The sequence below is a fragment of the Rhinoderma darwinii genome, chromosome 8, assembly GCF_050947455.1.
Source record: "Rhinoderma darwinii isolate aRhiDar2 chromosome 8, aRhiDar2.hap1, whole genome shotgun sequence".
In the NCBI taxonomy this organism is placed as follows: domain Eukaryota; kingdom Metazoa; phylum Chordata; class Amphibia; order Anura; family Rhinodermatidae; genus Rhinoderma; species Rhinoderma darwinii.
The window spans coordinates 22,140,756-22,156,108 of record NC_134694.1 but is presented as its reverse complement, the minus strand read 5'-3'; the positions used below and the strand labels follow the sequence as shown (position 1 = coordinate 22,156,108).

Genomic DNA, 15,353 nt, shown 5'->3' with positions numbered 1-15,353 from the left:
TACAATCTAGAAAAAAAAACATGGAATGAAATGGTGTCCAAAGTTTTGACTGCCACTCTGTCAAATTGCTTGAGGAAGGTGGTGTTTGGTTGCTTTCAGCCCTGCCCTAAGGTACAATCATGGAAATATTTCCACGGCCTTGCATGGCAGAACATGGCCAGTAATATGGTCCTATAGGCACGGAGCATACACACAATAAATAATGTGCTAGAATGGGAGCTCTAATAAGACCTAGTAAATGGAGCATGGGTATGAGAATCTATTCATATTGAATTTGCAGGCATACACCGAACGAATCTTTGGGGCCTCATTGGCCTGACATATGCCAAAAGAGTGTCCTTTTGACGTACTGGTGAAGTTATGTGGGGCATTCTGACGAAAGACTCGCAGTGTGAATACAGGCCAGGATCACACAGTTTTGATGCAGTTTTTGGCTCCGTTTTTTGTGTCAAAGTCAGAAGCGGATCCAAAAGGAAGAAAAACTAAAGAAAGGACGCTTGCAAAATACGAAGCATCGAAAAAATATGCTGCATATCACCTTCCAATTTTTGGAATCCTCTGACATTCACGCAACATTGTCACTACAACTGTCGCGTTGCGACAAAACCGAGGCAAAAAGATGTTATAATAATGGCAAGTCTTATCAAAGGGATATGTCATCGCTTCATGCCACAAGTACGGTACACCTAAACATCGAGCTGGATCAGTCCTAGCCAGCTCATTTTTATATAAAAACACAGCAGCCCACACTAGAGTGCAGTGGTCTCCAACCTGTGGCTCCACTGCCATTGCAAAACTACAACTCCCAGCATGCCCTGTGGAGACCACTGTGTGTTATGCTACATTTTGACGCGTCGCACACACATTTGTACAGTAACCAGGTCTTACAATGTATATTAAAATATAACAATCTCATAGTGAATATAGTAACATCGTCTCTACCGCCTCCGACCTAATACGCATGCGCTTACCATTTGCCAAGCCCTGTCAAGCGATTACTTCCGGGTTATTAGCGTCCAATATGAGTTTCCTGTGAGTTAGCCTTTGCACGCCTGCGTACTCACATAAACAAGCCTTTAGACTGCGCATGCTCAAAGGGTCTACGTATATCATGCACATGCACTTTGAAAGTACGGCGCTTCTCATCTCGCGCATGCGCCATGAGGTCTTTGCCTTGCGTTCCCGCGCATGCGTGGAGCTCTGTGACTGTGAGGTTGCGGCTGACAAGGCGTCCGGCAGCACAGGAGGGCGGAGATCGGGCCAGAGAGATCCGTGTAAGCACATCTTGGGGTCGGGTGAGGGTCTTGGAAGTATCTTCTCGTGCTTCATAAATACCGCTTGTGTGCCTATGTGCGGTTTTACGGGTAGCAGTGGATTTGTTGCCTTGTCATTTTTTGGTAGTGAAGGGTCTGTGTATACGGTGAGGGCAGGGGTGGGACAGGACAAGTGTCCATGCTTTATATATGTGAGAGTGCCCGGTACATCAGATGTAATTGCTTAGTAGGAGACTTTGTGTCTTCTTTTCTTTCAGTCTCAATTCACGTTCAGTAGAAAAAAAATACTCAAAATCGACCCTCTATTGCTTTACCTCATGACCTGCAGGGGCTGGCGGGGCTAGTTGTGAGTATCGATATTTGCCACCAGCAATTCCTTCTGTATACTGAGTGACTCCGCTTCATCTTCACAGGAGCATGAAGAGAAGCGTTGTCATCGACTGGGGGCGCCGCTTGTTTCTAGCTAGAAGTTTGTTTGGTTCTGTCTAAAAATCTGAAATGTCAACTTTGGTAGTCTGACTCCTTAATAAATAATTACTATGAAAAACTCCATGTTTTCCTTTTAAATACCGTGTCTGTGGTTTGTCAGGACACTTGTTCTCTTCTGGGATATACCGGACGGACGTAGAGATGGGCTGAGCCCTATAACAGGTGGTTGGAATTATTATCGCCGTATTTATTCCCGGTCCTGTACTCGTATTCCCGGTCCTGTACTCGTATTCCCGGTCCTGTACTCGTATTCCCGGTCCTGTACTCGTATTCCAGTGCTGTACAGAGATTGTCAGCGACGACAAAACGATATTTATCGGAACAGCGATAACGTTATTTTTATTTATTTTCTTCATTTATATAGCGCCAACATAAACCGCCGTGCTGTAGAGATATTGTCATCGCTCACGATGTCCCCATTGGGGTTTGACCATCTCGTTGCAGATAGAACCATATTGTTTATTACCAAAAAATCTGAATAATCATAGCAAAATATTTTTGCCTAATCTTTTGTATAAACATTAGACTCTGGAGGATTGTGGCCGAGCCTGGGGCTTCAATTATACCTCTAGCATAGATAAATGTGTGCCAATGGGGGGGCCGTACGCTGTTGAACACAATGCAAGCATAATAGACCGTCCTCATGACAACAATCCCTGGCAATATCCCTCGTAGAGGGGGCTTCACTGCTCAGGACGTCCTTCTGTCAGACGCTGCGGGGAAATGGTAAGAAATATCACCCCTATTACTTGGTCGGTCATTGGTGGTAAGAGGCTCCATGTAATACTTCACCTTCAGTGGTCGCCACAGCGCCCCCGGTGATATCTGCTCATTGCCGAGGGTTGCAGGGTCAGAGATCAGCTGGTCATTGGGGGTTTTTAGGAGTCAGACCGGAGCAGCTTTCTTCAGGGGCGACCCGTTTTTTGATAATCGTTACGTCATTGACATTGCTGCTGGCCCATTCAGGTTGTTTTGTAGACTGTCCATGGAACGTCTTCTTGCTTGGTGACTAAGGCCCTATTCAGACGTTGCAGTTGAGGTGCGATTACTTATTGCGCGGCAGAATCGGACAACAAATACCACACACGGGTTTAGCGCAAATTGCCACGGTTCTGCAGCTATCACAGATCGTTAAAACTGTAAAACCGCATGTGATTTTTTTTTTTTAGCTGCGTGGCAATAAGTGCACCTCCAACTGTAACGTCTGAAAACAGTCAAATTGGCTCCAACTGGCCATCAAAATCGACAGAATTTTTTTGGTGCGATCATTTCCGTTTACTCATTGTGAGGCGTACTGAAGTGATTGGTTTTGGATTTGTTGTATCGTTACTGTTTCCATTTTTTTTTTTTTTTTTTTCTGAAACGCTCAACAATTTGTTACTTCCACCTGAAGTTTACAGCAAGTGTATCAGATAAGGCTCTGTTCACATTTGCGGTGTGAATTCTAGTTTTACAGTTCTGTCATGGGAGCAGGAAAACTGAATTCAAACTCTGACGGAACAGTCACACGATGGACACAAACAGTGCCCGACGGACCCCATTGTCTTATTATGACTTCCGCCGCGGTGTCCGTCATTTTGACGGAAAAAATAGTCTTTCCGGCAAATGTGACAGGGCCTCCTCGCTGGTGTGAACAGAGCTTTAGTGTACTACTTGCTGCTTTTTGAGTGTGGGGTCCATTATCCTGGAACTTTCCAAATGAAAGAACACCGAGCATTCCTGATCCCGAAATACAAGTCTTCACTTTTCCATCTCATATTTTATTTATTATGCGCACGTTAAGCGCCGATGTTTCCATGTTGCGCTCGGCCGTTATGTTCGCTTCACTGGAAATGCTGCATGTTGTTTAGTCGTTATTCGGGCGCGGAGCTTCGGATTCTATGATCAAGAATGATTTGCCTTTTTCATTTGTGATTTCTAAAATTGAACGTGTGACTGGGAATGCTGTGGCGAGCACTGGTGACTGTTTTTTTTTTTCTGTTTTTTCCTAAGTCCATTAGATGGGACTTGTTTCATAAAAGTATGGGCGGCTGTGTTGAGCAATTTCAGTTTCTTGGAAGAAAAAAAAATCGTTGCAGCTTCGCATTTCTCTGTACTGCTGATGCACTACAGAAAAGGTCGTAGGCCAGGGCTGGCCGATTATGACCTAAATCACGATTAATTTAACATGTAACCTCGATTACGATTAATGAATGATTATTTTGACCACACCTCTTTTTGGATGCCGCACCCCCTATTTGCATGTAATGCCATTGAATTAATATTCCCCGAGCCTGCTGTATACGCCTAGTATATAATCTGCCCCCACACAGTATATTGCCCCCATAGTGTTAACCACAGTGTAATGCCCCCATAAGTGCCCTCCACGCAGTGTAATGCCCCCATAACTGCCCTCCACGCAGTGTAATGCCCCCATAACTGCCCTCCACGCAGTGTAATGCCCCCATAACTGCCCTCCACGCAGTGTAATGCCCCCATAACTGCCCTCCACGCAGTGTAATGCCCCCATAACTGCCCTCCACGCAGTGTAATGCCCCCATAACTGCCCTCCACGCAGTGTAATGCCCCCATAACTGCCCTCCACGCAGTGTAATGCCCCCATAACTGCCCTCCACGCAGTGTAATGCCCCCATAACTGCCCTCCACGCAGTGTAATGCCCCCATAACTGCCCTCCACGCAGTGTAATGCCCCCATAACTGCCCTCCACGCAGTGTAATGCCCCCATAACTGCCCTCCACGCAGTGTAATGCCCCCATAACTGCCTTCCACGCAGTATAATGCCCTCCACACAGTATAATATCCCCATAGCTGCCTCTACATGGTATAATGCCCCCATAACTGCCCTCCACACAGTATAAAGTCCACCATAGCTGCCCCCACTCTGTATAATGCCCCCCAATAGTGCCTGATAAAAATAATACACATACTCGCCTAACCCCGTTCCAACGACGAGTGGAGACCCGTCTGCTCCTCTGGTCTGTGCGGCGTGGATCAGACAGGCGCGATGTTGTCACTGCCTCGTGTCCGGCGATACATAGTGAATGGCAGAGCAGGGACCCTACGGTCCCCTGCTCTACCATTGGATTCAACTGTATCTGCGTCCTCAACATGCAGATACAGTTTAAACCAGGAAAACATAATTGATAAAACCTAAATTTGCAAGGTGACGTCGCTGAATTTCGATTATTTTTAGATTAATTGCCCAGACCTAGTCGTAGCAGTATTATATTATTTTAGAGGGTAAGGCCAAACATTTGCCTTCACAACTTGCTGTACAGTAAAGCTGCCCATACACATAAGACATTTTGGACAGATGCCGCAAACGTAGACCGGATCAACGACTATAGCCGACGTCTCCAGGTTAGGAAAAACTAGGATGGTGGACATAGTTTGCCAGAACGATGATTTATTTGTATTTATTTTTTTGACATGCACCTACTGGATCCTTCTTTTCCTCGACATCTACCATTTGGCGAGTGTCAGGCGACCCCATATACATTAGTCGTCTGATCCAGCTAACATTTACCTAATGGGCCCGTCCATCTTTAGTGCAGCCCTCAATGGATGAAAGTCCTGATTATGGGACTGAACGGACACCTAAAACCTGCAGATATGGGGCCAGCGAGGACTTTAATTGAGAAGAATATAGTAGAATCTGTAAAAATGATCCACACGAGACAATAACAGGAACTAGAGGTGCCTTTCCAGGAAGCGCGTCCTCCGAACATTGATAATTTTAACACATTTCTGAGGGGGACACGCATGAAAGTTTCAGTTTCAAGGGGAGAAATCTTCTTAGTTGGGCTGATATTTCGTTCTAACATATGTAAGGGGGTGCTGACCTGATGTGACTAAGTTCTCGTGGTCTGGGACCTATAAGATTTGGTGACAACCCCAAGGGCAAGACAAACTGAGCCTGTACCTGTCTCTAATAGGAGCTTATGGGAAAACTGAGCTCTTAGCTGGATGTAACTAGTTTCGAGTTGTTCATATTGTAATACTGGTTGCGTGTAATTTTTTTTTAAAATATATCCCCACGTGGTGGATGTGCCACGACACTTTACAGCACAATGCATGCAGAACATTTCTGAGTGGAGTTCGGGGCTTGATCCTTGTCCGCAGCGTGTCAATTCTGTCATGGGTGACAACCTTTGCAATGTGGATATTGCAGTGGATTTCATTGCCAGTTATGGCTCTCCTGAGGAATGGACTATGCTGTTGATCAGGCTGCGTAGCCACTCTGCGGCAGCCACGTTTGGATGAATTCATGCACACGTGCAGTGGCCAATGGCCACACGACAATACTACAGTGTTACCAGCAAAATCGCGAGACCATTGACCCCCACATGTGACGGCCGTAACTTATATCCTCAGGATATGCTATAAATGTCTAACAGATCCAGGTTTCACCTCTGGGATCGGCCCTACGGTGGTCCCACATCCAGACGGAGAGTCAGTTTAGAGGTGGCTGGAAATTCTGGATAAACAGCTGAGCTACGCTGTTTCCATAACTCCTGTACAAGTGAATGATTTACGGTAACGGCGTTACACAGTGAATCTCTCATGCTACTCCTTGCTCAGAGTGGAGGCATAATGAGGATCGGGGACAATTTTAGAAAGTTGCACCCTGTCCTGATTCCAGCCTTTAGGCTAGGTTCACACAGAGTTCTTTGCAGGCGGAAATTCTGCCTCAAGATTTTCCTCTCCCTGCACGCCGATTTTCACTGCGTATTTCGCCCGCGGCCATTGAGCGCCGTGGGCATAAAATGCAGCGAAATATGCTTTCTCTGTCTCCCATTGATGTCAATGGGAGGTTAGAGGCGTAAACGCCCGAAGATAGGGCATGTCCCTTTCTCCCGCGAGACGGTTTTACCGCTCGCGGGAAAAAGACGCCTCCGCCTCCCATTGAAATCAGTGGGAGGCATTTTCGGGCCGTTTTTGACGAGTTTTGCGGTGCAGTTTCCGCGTAAAGAAACTAGTCATAGAACTCTGTGTGAACATAGCCTAAACCATGTTTTTTAGGATTTTAGAACTGCTTTATTATGTATTTTATTCATTGCTATAGATGATGGTATTAGAGGAATTTGTTTATGAACAGAGGATTAGCTAGAGGCTGTCACTTGGGTTGGGTCACATAGTGAGCTGCTTGGGGATGCTGCTTTATCATTATTGCTGTGTGAGTAGCTCCGGCATTTATATCGCTTTGTCATTTCTTGTTAGGGACGTGGTCCTGCTCACCAATCCCATTGTAAAGCCTCGCGCACACATGTCTGCATTTAGGCCTGTAATAGGGTCCTCAATATGTCACGCTGTAAAACGTATCACGTGGGATAACCAGCGTCGCCACTGAGGTGTTAGGCTGGATTCACACGAGCATGTTCGGTCCGTAAAGGACGGAACGTATTTCGGCCGCAAGTCCCGGACCGAACACACTGCAGGGAGCCGGGCTCCTAGCATCATAGTTATGTACGACGCTAGGAGTCCCTTCCTCGCTACGGGACAACTGTCCCGTACTGTAATCATGTTTTCAGTACGGGACAGTTGTCCCGCAGCGAGGCAGGAACTCCTAGTGTCGTACATAACTATAATGCTAGGAGCCCGGCTCCCTGCACTGTGTTCGGTCCCGTACTTGCGGCCGAAATACGTTCCGTCCTTTACGGACCGAACATGCTCATGTGAACCCAGCCTTAGGCAGCCTCTTCTCTCTCTCGTACACCGTAGACGTAGAATTGACTTGCTCCGTCTAACCAAATCTGACATTTTAGATGTCCATTGATAGTTTGTCTGGTGCCAGCTTTATTTTGCAATTTTAAGGCCCCAGTAGGGACTTGAACGGTCTGTTTAGACATTGAAATGCAGTTAAAAGTGCTCTGAAAAAATAAGCATTTTCACCGCGATTTGGTGTGTTTTTCAATGCACTTGCCTTCTTTTTACCCTGGAGTTCATTTAAATGTTGGGGTTTTCGGATGCAATTGTAACAACATCTGAATAGACCCTAAGGCTGGTGCTAAATGATCGCAGATTGCAAGGTACGCGTATCTTTGCCTGCATAGACTTTAAAGAGGTTGTCCGAAATAAAATGACTTTGTGTTAATGCTTGTAATTTTATGAATGTAAATACATTTGTAATATACTTACGTTTTCCAAAGTGGCCCCATTTCCAGATCCTGCCATGGGGTACTTGACGGTTGACGTCACTCTCTGCACTGGCTGCTGTGTTGATCTTCAACTCTCTTCCGGTTTTACGACACTTCACTTGTGACGTGCCAAGGGCTATGTTCACACGGAGTATTTTGGGGGAGGAATATCTGCCTCAAAATTCCGTTTGGAACTTTGAGGCAGATATTCCTCTCCCTGCACGCCGATTTTCGCGGCAATTATCGCGCCGTTTTTCGCCCGTGGCCATTGAGCGCCACGGGCATAAAACAGCGAGATATACGCTTTCTCCTGCCTCCCATTGAAGTCAATGGGAGGTCGGAGGCGGAAGCGCCCGAAGATAGGGCATGTCGCTGCTTTTTCCCGCGAGGCAGTTTTACTGCTCGCGGGAAAAAGACGCCGACGCCTCCCATTGAAATCAATGGGAGGCATTCTCGGGCCGTTTCTGCCGAGTTTTGCGACGCGGTTTCCGCGTCAAAAAACTCGGCAAAATACCCCGTGTGAACATAGCCTAAGGCCCTGTTCACACAGAGTTTTTTGACGCGTTTTTTGACGCGGAAAACGCGTCGGAAAACGCGCCAAAAACGACCCAAAATGACTCCCATTGATTTCAATGGGAGACGGAGGCGTTTTTTTACCGCGAGTAAAAAAAACGCCTCGCGGCAAAAATGGCCCTGTTCACACGGAGTTTTTTGACGAGTTTTTTGGGGCAGAAACCACACCAAAAAACTCCTCAAAAACCGCCCGAAAATGCCTCCCATTGATTTCAATGGGAGGCAGACGAGTTTTTTTTCCACGAGTAAAAAAAACTCGTCGTGGTAAAAAGAAGCAACATGACCCATCTTGAGGCGGTTTCCTCCTCCAAAACCCCATTTCAATGAGTCAGAAAGAGGAAAAAAAACCCTCGACGAGTGTTTTGACGAGTTTTTGTCAAACCACTGTGCAAAAACCTACTGGAGCAGTTTTTGCAGGAGGAATTTTCCTCCTGCAAAAAACTCAGTGTGAACACAATAGTGACTGGTAGCCAAAGGGAATACTTTTTGTTGCCTATTTGGATTGATTGGAGTTTTGCAGAAGTGTCTGCTGACTTGCAGGGTTCCTTAGGTTATGGACCGGACTACTTTCCCCTTTGACTCCTGACCATTAGGTTTAGGCCATGATCACACACGCCGTTTGGATGCAGTTTTTGGCTCAATGTTTATTCATGTTTCGTCAAACTTAGGCAGCTGATGTTCTGTTATTTGCAAATCCACAATAGTTGATTTAAAAAATAAATAAATTTAAATTGTGTGTCTTGATATAGAAAAGCTATAGAGTTCTGCTTCTCACTGTGGGTTCCCAGGCTTGTATACGGGATGTTATACTCGTGCCGGGCATACCTTCTAAACACGGTCTCATTATTAATAATCACACAGTAAAAGATGCCAGAACTGGTTGCTGCGGGCCGTACTCCAAAACCACCGCAACCACAGTTATTCAATAATACATTTTACTTGTATTTTTTTTATTTAGCTCATTGGTAGCCACCTAAAAAATCAATCTAATACAAGACAACTGGGTACGTATGTGTACAGATCGTGTATGTAATCTATAGGCGCCTGCAGTTTATAGAAAAACAAAACCCCACTCTTTTTTTACATGTGCAACATATTATAGAGTTCAGTGGCAATGTTTCTATAGCGCATTCTCAAACTCAAAAGCGTCTGAAAACAGCTCCTGATTTTCAGACGATTTTTTGTGCCACTCGCAATTTTCGCTGCATTTTTTTCGGCGTTTTTTACAGCCGTTTTTGTAGCCTTTTTCAGTAGTCTATGGAAAACGGCTCCAAAAACGTCCCAAGAAGTGTCCTGCACTTTTTCGCTGGGCAGATGTTTGGAGGCGTTCTGCTTCCGATTTTTCAGCCGTTTTTTTCAGACGTTTACGGCCAAAGATAGGCCGTGTGAACATACCCTCACACTGCAGCAAGTCCGCTTCAGACGCTAATGAGGTACGTGGACAGAGCATTTTATGTCTTGCGTTAAAATGTTCCTGGGAATATACATTGGTGGCCTATCAGTCAAACTTAGGGGCCATGCCGGTCCTTTAAATCATAGATATTTATCCAGGCACAGAGGCGCATCTGTCCGTGTGGCTGTGTCTAGTACTGCAGGTAATCCACATTCATAGCCTATGCCAAGTCCGGATTGTTCGTTCGTTCGTTCGTTCGTTCCCCGAGTAGCCTTTAATTAATTAATTAATTTATTTTTTTTGGAACTGCCCTACCAGCAAAAGTGAGGATCTACCCTGGTGCTTTAGTCTACCCACTTAGCAGATTCTTTCTGTAAAACTTTCTCACCTGAGATCTCCGTGCTGTATATGTAGATGCAGAGCAGAATTTTACTTATTCACAGCTCGGGCATAGGGTTTGCCACATGACACTGTAAGAGTATACCTGCACGAGTGGTAAGGAAAGAGGCGCTGTCAGGCAAATAAAGAGCTCAAGAGACTTTCAGATCTGAGGACTAGTCTCCTAAAATACCTATGTGGGGAGGAGAGTTTTTAGTTTTTCTACTTCTCCAATGCTTCTAAAAACGAAAAAATTACTATTTTGGTTTCTAAAGCTTTTATACAGTCCTATGTGTTTCCATGGTAATAGACGACAAACTATGTGTAGTCGTATCCTGTGGTCACACTCCCTCATATCTGTCTGCTATATACCTTCTGTAGGTGAGCTAAAAGCAGGGGACTGACAAAAGGGCGTATGACAGCAACATCAGACTACATTGTTGTCTGTTACCATGGAGACACATGTCTACATAAGAGCTGTAAACCCAAAACAAGAAATGTTATGATGACGTGTATTCCTATACATATAAGCTGCACAAGCGAAACAGTTCAAAACATTTTTAATAAATGGCAATTACAAAAATAATTTTTAGCCCATAATAAATGCCGGTTAATAAAAAAGAAAAAAAAAAATCCAAAGTTGTCCGTAGCTTTTAACAAGATGAAGATGTTTGGATCAAGTTAAATGTTTGCTCCAGAAGATCTGTGGGCAAAGGAGTATGAACAACAACATACAGTCTGACCTAAAGTAGCATTGAAAAGCTATGAAAGAACAGTGCTTGGCAAAGGCCGTGCGTAGACTGGGTGGGAAGTGTAAACTATTCAACTCCATCCTCGCTAGTTAAAGGGGTTATCCCAACTTTTTACAAATCGCTGCAAGTAATGAGAAAACAACCCGTACTCGCATATTCCTTCCCCGGGCGATATGGTGCTGATGCTCCGGTGGTGTTCCATCTCCTTGTTTACAAATGCCCAGCATGTGACCACTTTAGCCAATCAGAGGGCTCAGCACTCACATGTCATACTCCTGGCAGCACCGCTCAGCGATGATAGCCAAATGCAGGGATATGGCATGTGATCGCCGAGTCCTCTGCCTGCAATCATCACATGCTGGGCACTAAAACTAAGACCTGAATCACCGGGGGAAAGCGGTGAAGAGTGAGTTGCCGGTTCTTTGTTCTATCACATTTGAAGCTAGTTCTGTGAAATGTTTACAAGTCGGCCAACTCCTTTAACATTATGGGATGAGATTATAACTGTGTATATCGGCCGCTCAACGTGTTCTAACATGTAGGTGGGAGAGAATTAGCACAATATACACCGATCATGCCGTAACATTAGACCCATTTGCCTAATATTGTGTGGGTCCCTCTCATGCCCCCAAAAGTGCTCTGACCTGGCTGCCTGATTCTCATAATGCATCCTGGTGCCATCTCCTCTTCATATAATCAACCCCTATGCACCCGACCGTCCACATGATGTAAAAGACAATGGATTCATCAGACCATTTCTCCATGATCCAGTTCTGATCCTCACGTGCCCATTGTAAGCACTTTCGGTGGTGGACAGGGGTCGGCATGGGCACCCTGACTGGTCTGCGACTACGTAGCCCCAAATGCAGCACGCTGCGATGCTCTGTGTGTTTTGACCCCTTCATGTCATAGAAAACAGTAACTTTTTCAGCTATTTGTGCTGCAGTAGATCTTCTATGGGATCGGATTAGGGGGACTAGACTTTGCTCCTCAGTGAGTCTTGGCGACCTGATCTTGTCACTGTTACACAGATTGTACTTCCTTGGTCCACTTTTGGTAGGTTCTCCTCACCGTTTACCGGGAACACCCCCACAAAACCTGGCGTTTTGGAGATGCTCTGATCCAATCGTCTAGCCATCACAATATGACCCTTGTAAAAGTCGCTCAGATCCTTACATGTGCCCATTTTCCTGCTTCCAACACGTCAACTTCAAGAACGAACTGTTCACTTGCTGCCTAATACATCTCACCCTTTGATGGGCGCCATCGTAACCAGATAATCAATTGCATTTACTTGACCTGTCGGTTGATTCAGTGTTACGATTGAATGGTGTATGTGTCTCTAAGGCCCTGTTTACATGGCAGAAATTTTGCGGTGGAATTTTTCAGCCGCAAATTCCGCCTCCCATTAATTTTAATGGGAGTTGGAAGCTTCTTTTTCCTGCAAGATGATTTTTTTTCAGCTGGCGGGAAAAACAAGCGTCCTGCCGACGGTGGGAATAATTCCGCGGCGGGACCCGCCACGCAATATCCGCTGTGTGAACTGACCGTTATACCAACGGCTCTTATAAAACAGTTACTGTTCTGACCTGTCCTACGTGAACTCCACATTTGGAAGTCTGGTAGCCAATGTGCCTAGAGATTTGCTGCTGGCACGTGTAGTTTTTATTAGAACTGCAGACCAGGTAACTGCGGCTTTTCCAGAACCCTCCTGTGCCAGCATTACAACTACGACACATTTAGGAATCTTCCCTTGTGTATATAAGACCTATATTGGTAAGATATGAGCAATGTGTGTTGTAGTTTAGGAGAGTAACCTAGTAACGGATAGAGGAATTTCAGTTCATTCTGCCAAAAGAGAACACTGCGCGTTTCATAGCACCACAAGTGACTGTTCTTAGTTCAGCTGGTTTCCTTTTTATGCTTAAAAGCGTTGTCTCAAATAATTTTTTAGTTCTTTTTTTTACCCTAACCACTAACTAGTAGATTAAACTTTTTTATTTTATTGTATAGCAAATGCGGATACAATTCTTGCTTTTGGGACTTGCCATGTTGTAGAGGGCACGATTACTCCAAATGATAGGGCATTGTCACGGGGTTCGTTAGGTGATTACACGATTAAAAGAGCCAGTGATGACCGTGCAGCCCCAACAAGGTTTATTGCATCACATGATGACAGAACAGGTAGCCTTCCACACAGGAACAGAACAAAGTCCCCAGGAAAATCCTCAGAGCGCTGGCCTCCGCTTCAGCTCCCGTTCAGGTCTACATCCAGAACGCCTCATCATCCACAGGTGAAGCCATTATATATCCCTAAGCAGAGAGGAACGCATTCCTTAATCTGGTAAAGTGTTTCCAGCACATGGACAATCAGATGAGTCACAGTGGTGCAGTCCACAAGGCATAAAGTGTCCTCGTTGTCCAGTCTCAACAAGGGATCATCAGGAGGCACCACCATCACTCAGCTAGAGTGCAGATGAGCAAATGAAGGCTCTGTTCACATGACCGGGCCTGAGTGTCTGCCGATAAAAACTGCCATTTTGGTCCATTTTTCTCTGCAGTTTTGCATCCGTTCCGGGTCATGTTTCCGTTTTTAGCGGCCAATTTTTGTCCCGTTTTTTGCATCAGTTTTTCATTTGTCAGTTTTTGTTTTTTTGCCACACTCTGCCCCCTGTGGACAATGCCACACTCTGCCCCCCTGTGGACAATGCCACACTCTGCCCCCCTGTGGACAATGCCACACTCTGCCCCCCTGTGGACAATGCCACACTCTGCCCCCCTGTGGACAATGCCACACTCTGCCCCCCTGTGGACAATGCCACACTCTGCCCCCCTGTGGACAATGCCACACTCTGCCCCCCTGTGGACAATGCCACACTCTGCCCCCCTGTGGACAATGCCACACTCTGCCCCCCTGTGGACAATGCCACACTCTGCCCCCCTGTGGACAATGCCACACTCTGCCCCCCTGTGGACAATGCCACGCTCTGCCCCCCTGTGGACAATGCCACGCTCTGCCCCCCTGTGGACAATGCCACGCTCTGCCCCCCTGTGGACAATGCCACGCTCTGCCCCCCTGTGGACAATGCCACGCTCTGCCCCCCCTGTGGACAATGCCACGCTCTGCCCCCCCTGTGGACAATGCCACGCTCTGCCCCCCCTGTGGACAATGCCACGCTCTGCCCCCCCTGTGGACAATGCCACGCTCTGCCCCCCCTGTGGACAATGCCACGCTCTGCCCCCCCTGTGGACAATGCCACGCTCTGCCCCCCCTGTGGACAATGCCACGCTCTGCCCCCCCTGTGGACAATGCCACGCTCTGCCCCCCCCTGTGGACAATGCCACGCTCTGCCCCCCCCTGTGGACAATGCCACGCTCTGCCCCCCCTGTGGACAATGCCACGCTCTGCCCCCCCCTGTGGACAATGCCACGCTCTGCCCCCCCCTGTGGACAATGCCACGCTCTGCCCCCCCCTGTGGACAATGCCACGCTCTGCCCCCCCCTGTGGACAATGCCACGCTCTGCCCCCCCCTGTGGACAATGCCACGCTCTGCCCCCCCCTGTGGACAATGCCACGCTCTGCCCCCCCCTGTGGACAATGCCACGCTCTGCCCCCCCTGTGGACAATGCCACGCTCTGCCCCCCCTGTGGACAATGCCACGCTCTGCCCCCCCTGTGGACAATGCCACGCTCTGCCCCCCCTGTGGACAATGCCACGCTCTGCCCCCCCCTGTGGACAATGCCACGCTCTGCCCCCCCTGTGGACAATGCCACGCTCTGCCCCCCCCCCCTGTGGACAATGCCACGCTCTGCCCCCCCCTGTGGACAATGCCACGCTCTGCCCCCCCCCCTGTGGACAATGCCACGCTCTGCCCCCCCCCTGTGGACAATGCCACGCTCTGCCCCCCCCCCTGTGGACAATGCCACGCTCTGCCCCCCCCCCTGTGGACAATGCCACGCTCTGCCCCCCCCCCCTGTGGACAATGCCACGCTCTGCCCCCCCCCCCTGTGGACAATGCCACGCTCTGCCCCCCCCTGTGGACAATGCCACGCTCTGCCCCCAGTAGCTAATGCCACACACTGCCCCCTGTAGATAGTGCCCCTTGCAGGTAGCGCCACTGTAGCTCCCTGTAGGAGGGGAATGCCTCTGGCTTGGATTCCGCTTCAGGAGTTGCTCCTGATGTCATTGTCCATATGTGGATAGTGACGTCAGGGGCTCCATCTAGGAGCTAAATCCCCATCCAGGGGGATTCCGAACCTATGGGGAGCGATAGTGGCGCTATCTACAGGAGGGTGCTGTCTACAACGAGGCTGTCTATAGACAAGGAGAGGAAAACAAACAACCGGCGCACATCG

At 47.5% G+C, this 15,353-nt stretch overlaps 1 protein-coding gene across 8 annotated transcripts in view; it reads left to right on the top strand.

Annotated features, from left to right (window-relative positions):
- The first annotated feature begins 1,168 nt into the window (after positions 1–1,168).
- GAPVD1 (GTPase activating protein and VPS9 domains 1) overlaps positions 1,169–15,353 on the top strand; it is a 74,471-nt gene continuing 60,286 nt past the window's right edge. For 4 of the 8 annotated variants that reach the window (XM_075835482.1, XM_075835481.1, XM_075835483.1 and 1 more), the window contains exon 1: positions 1,169–1,274. The gene's annotated coding sequence lies outside the window, so the exon portion shown is untranslated. The remainder of the gene's footprint in view (positions 1,275–15,353) is intronic. The other 4 variants (XM_075835487.1, XM_075835485.1, XM_075835486.1 and 1 more) reach the window with 1 other exon arrangement.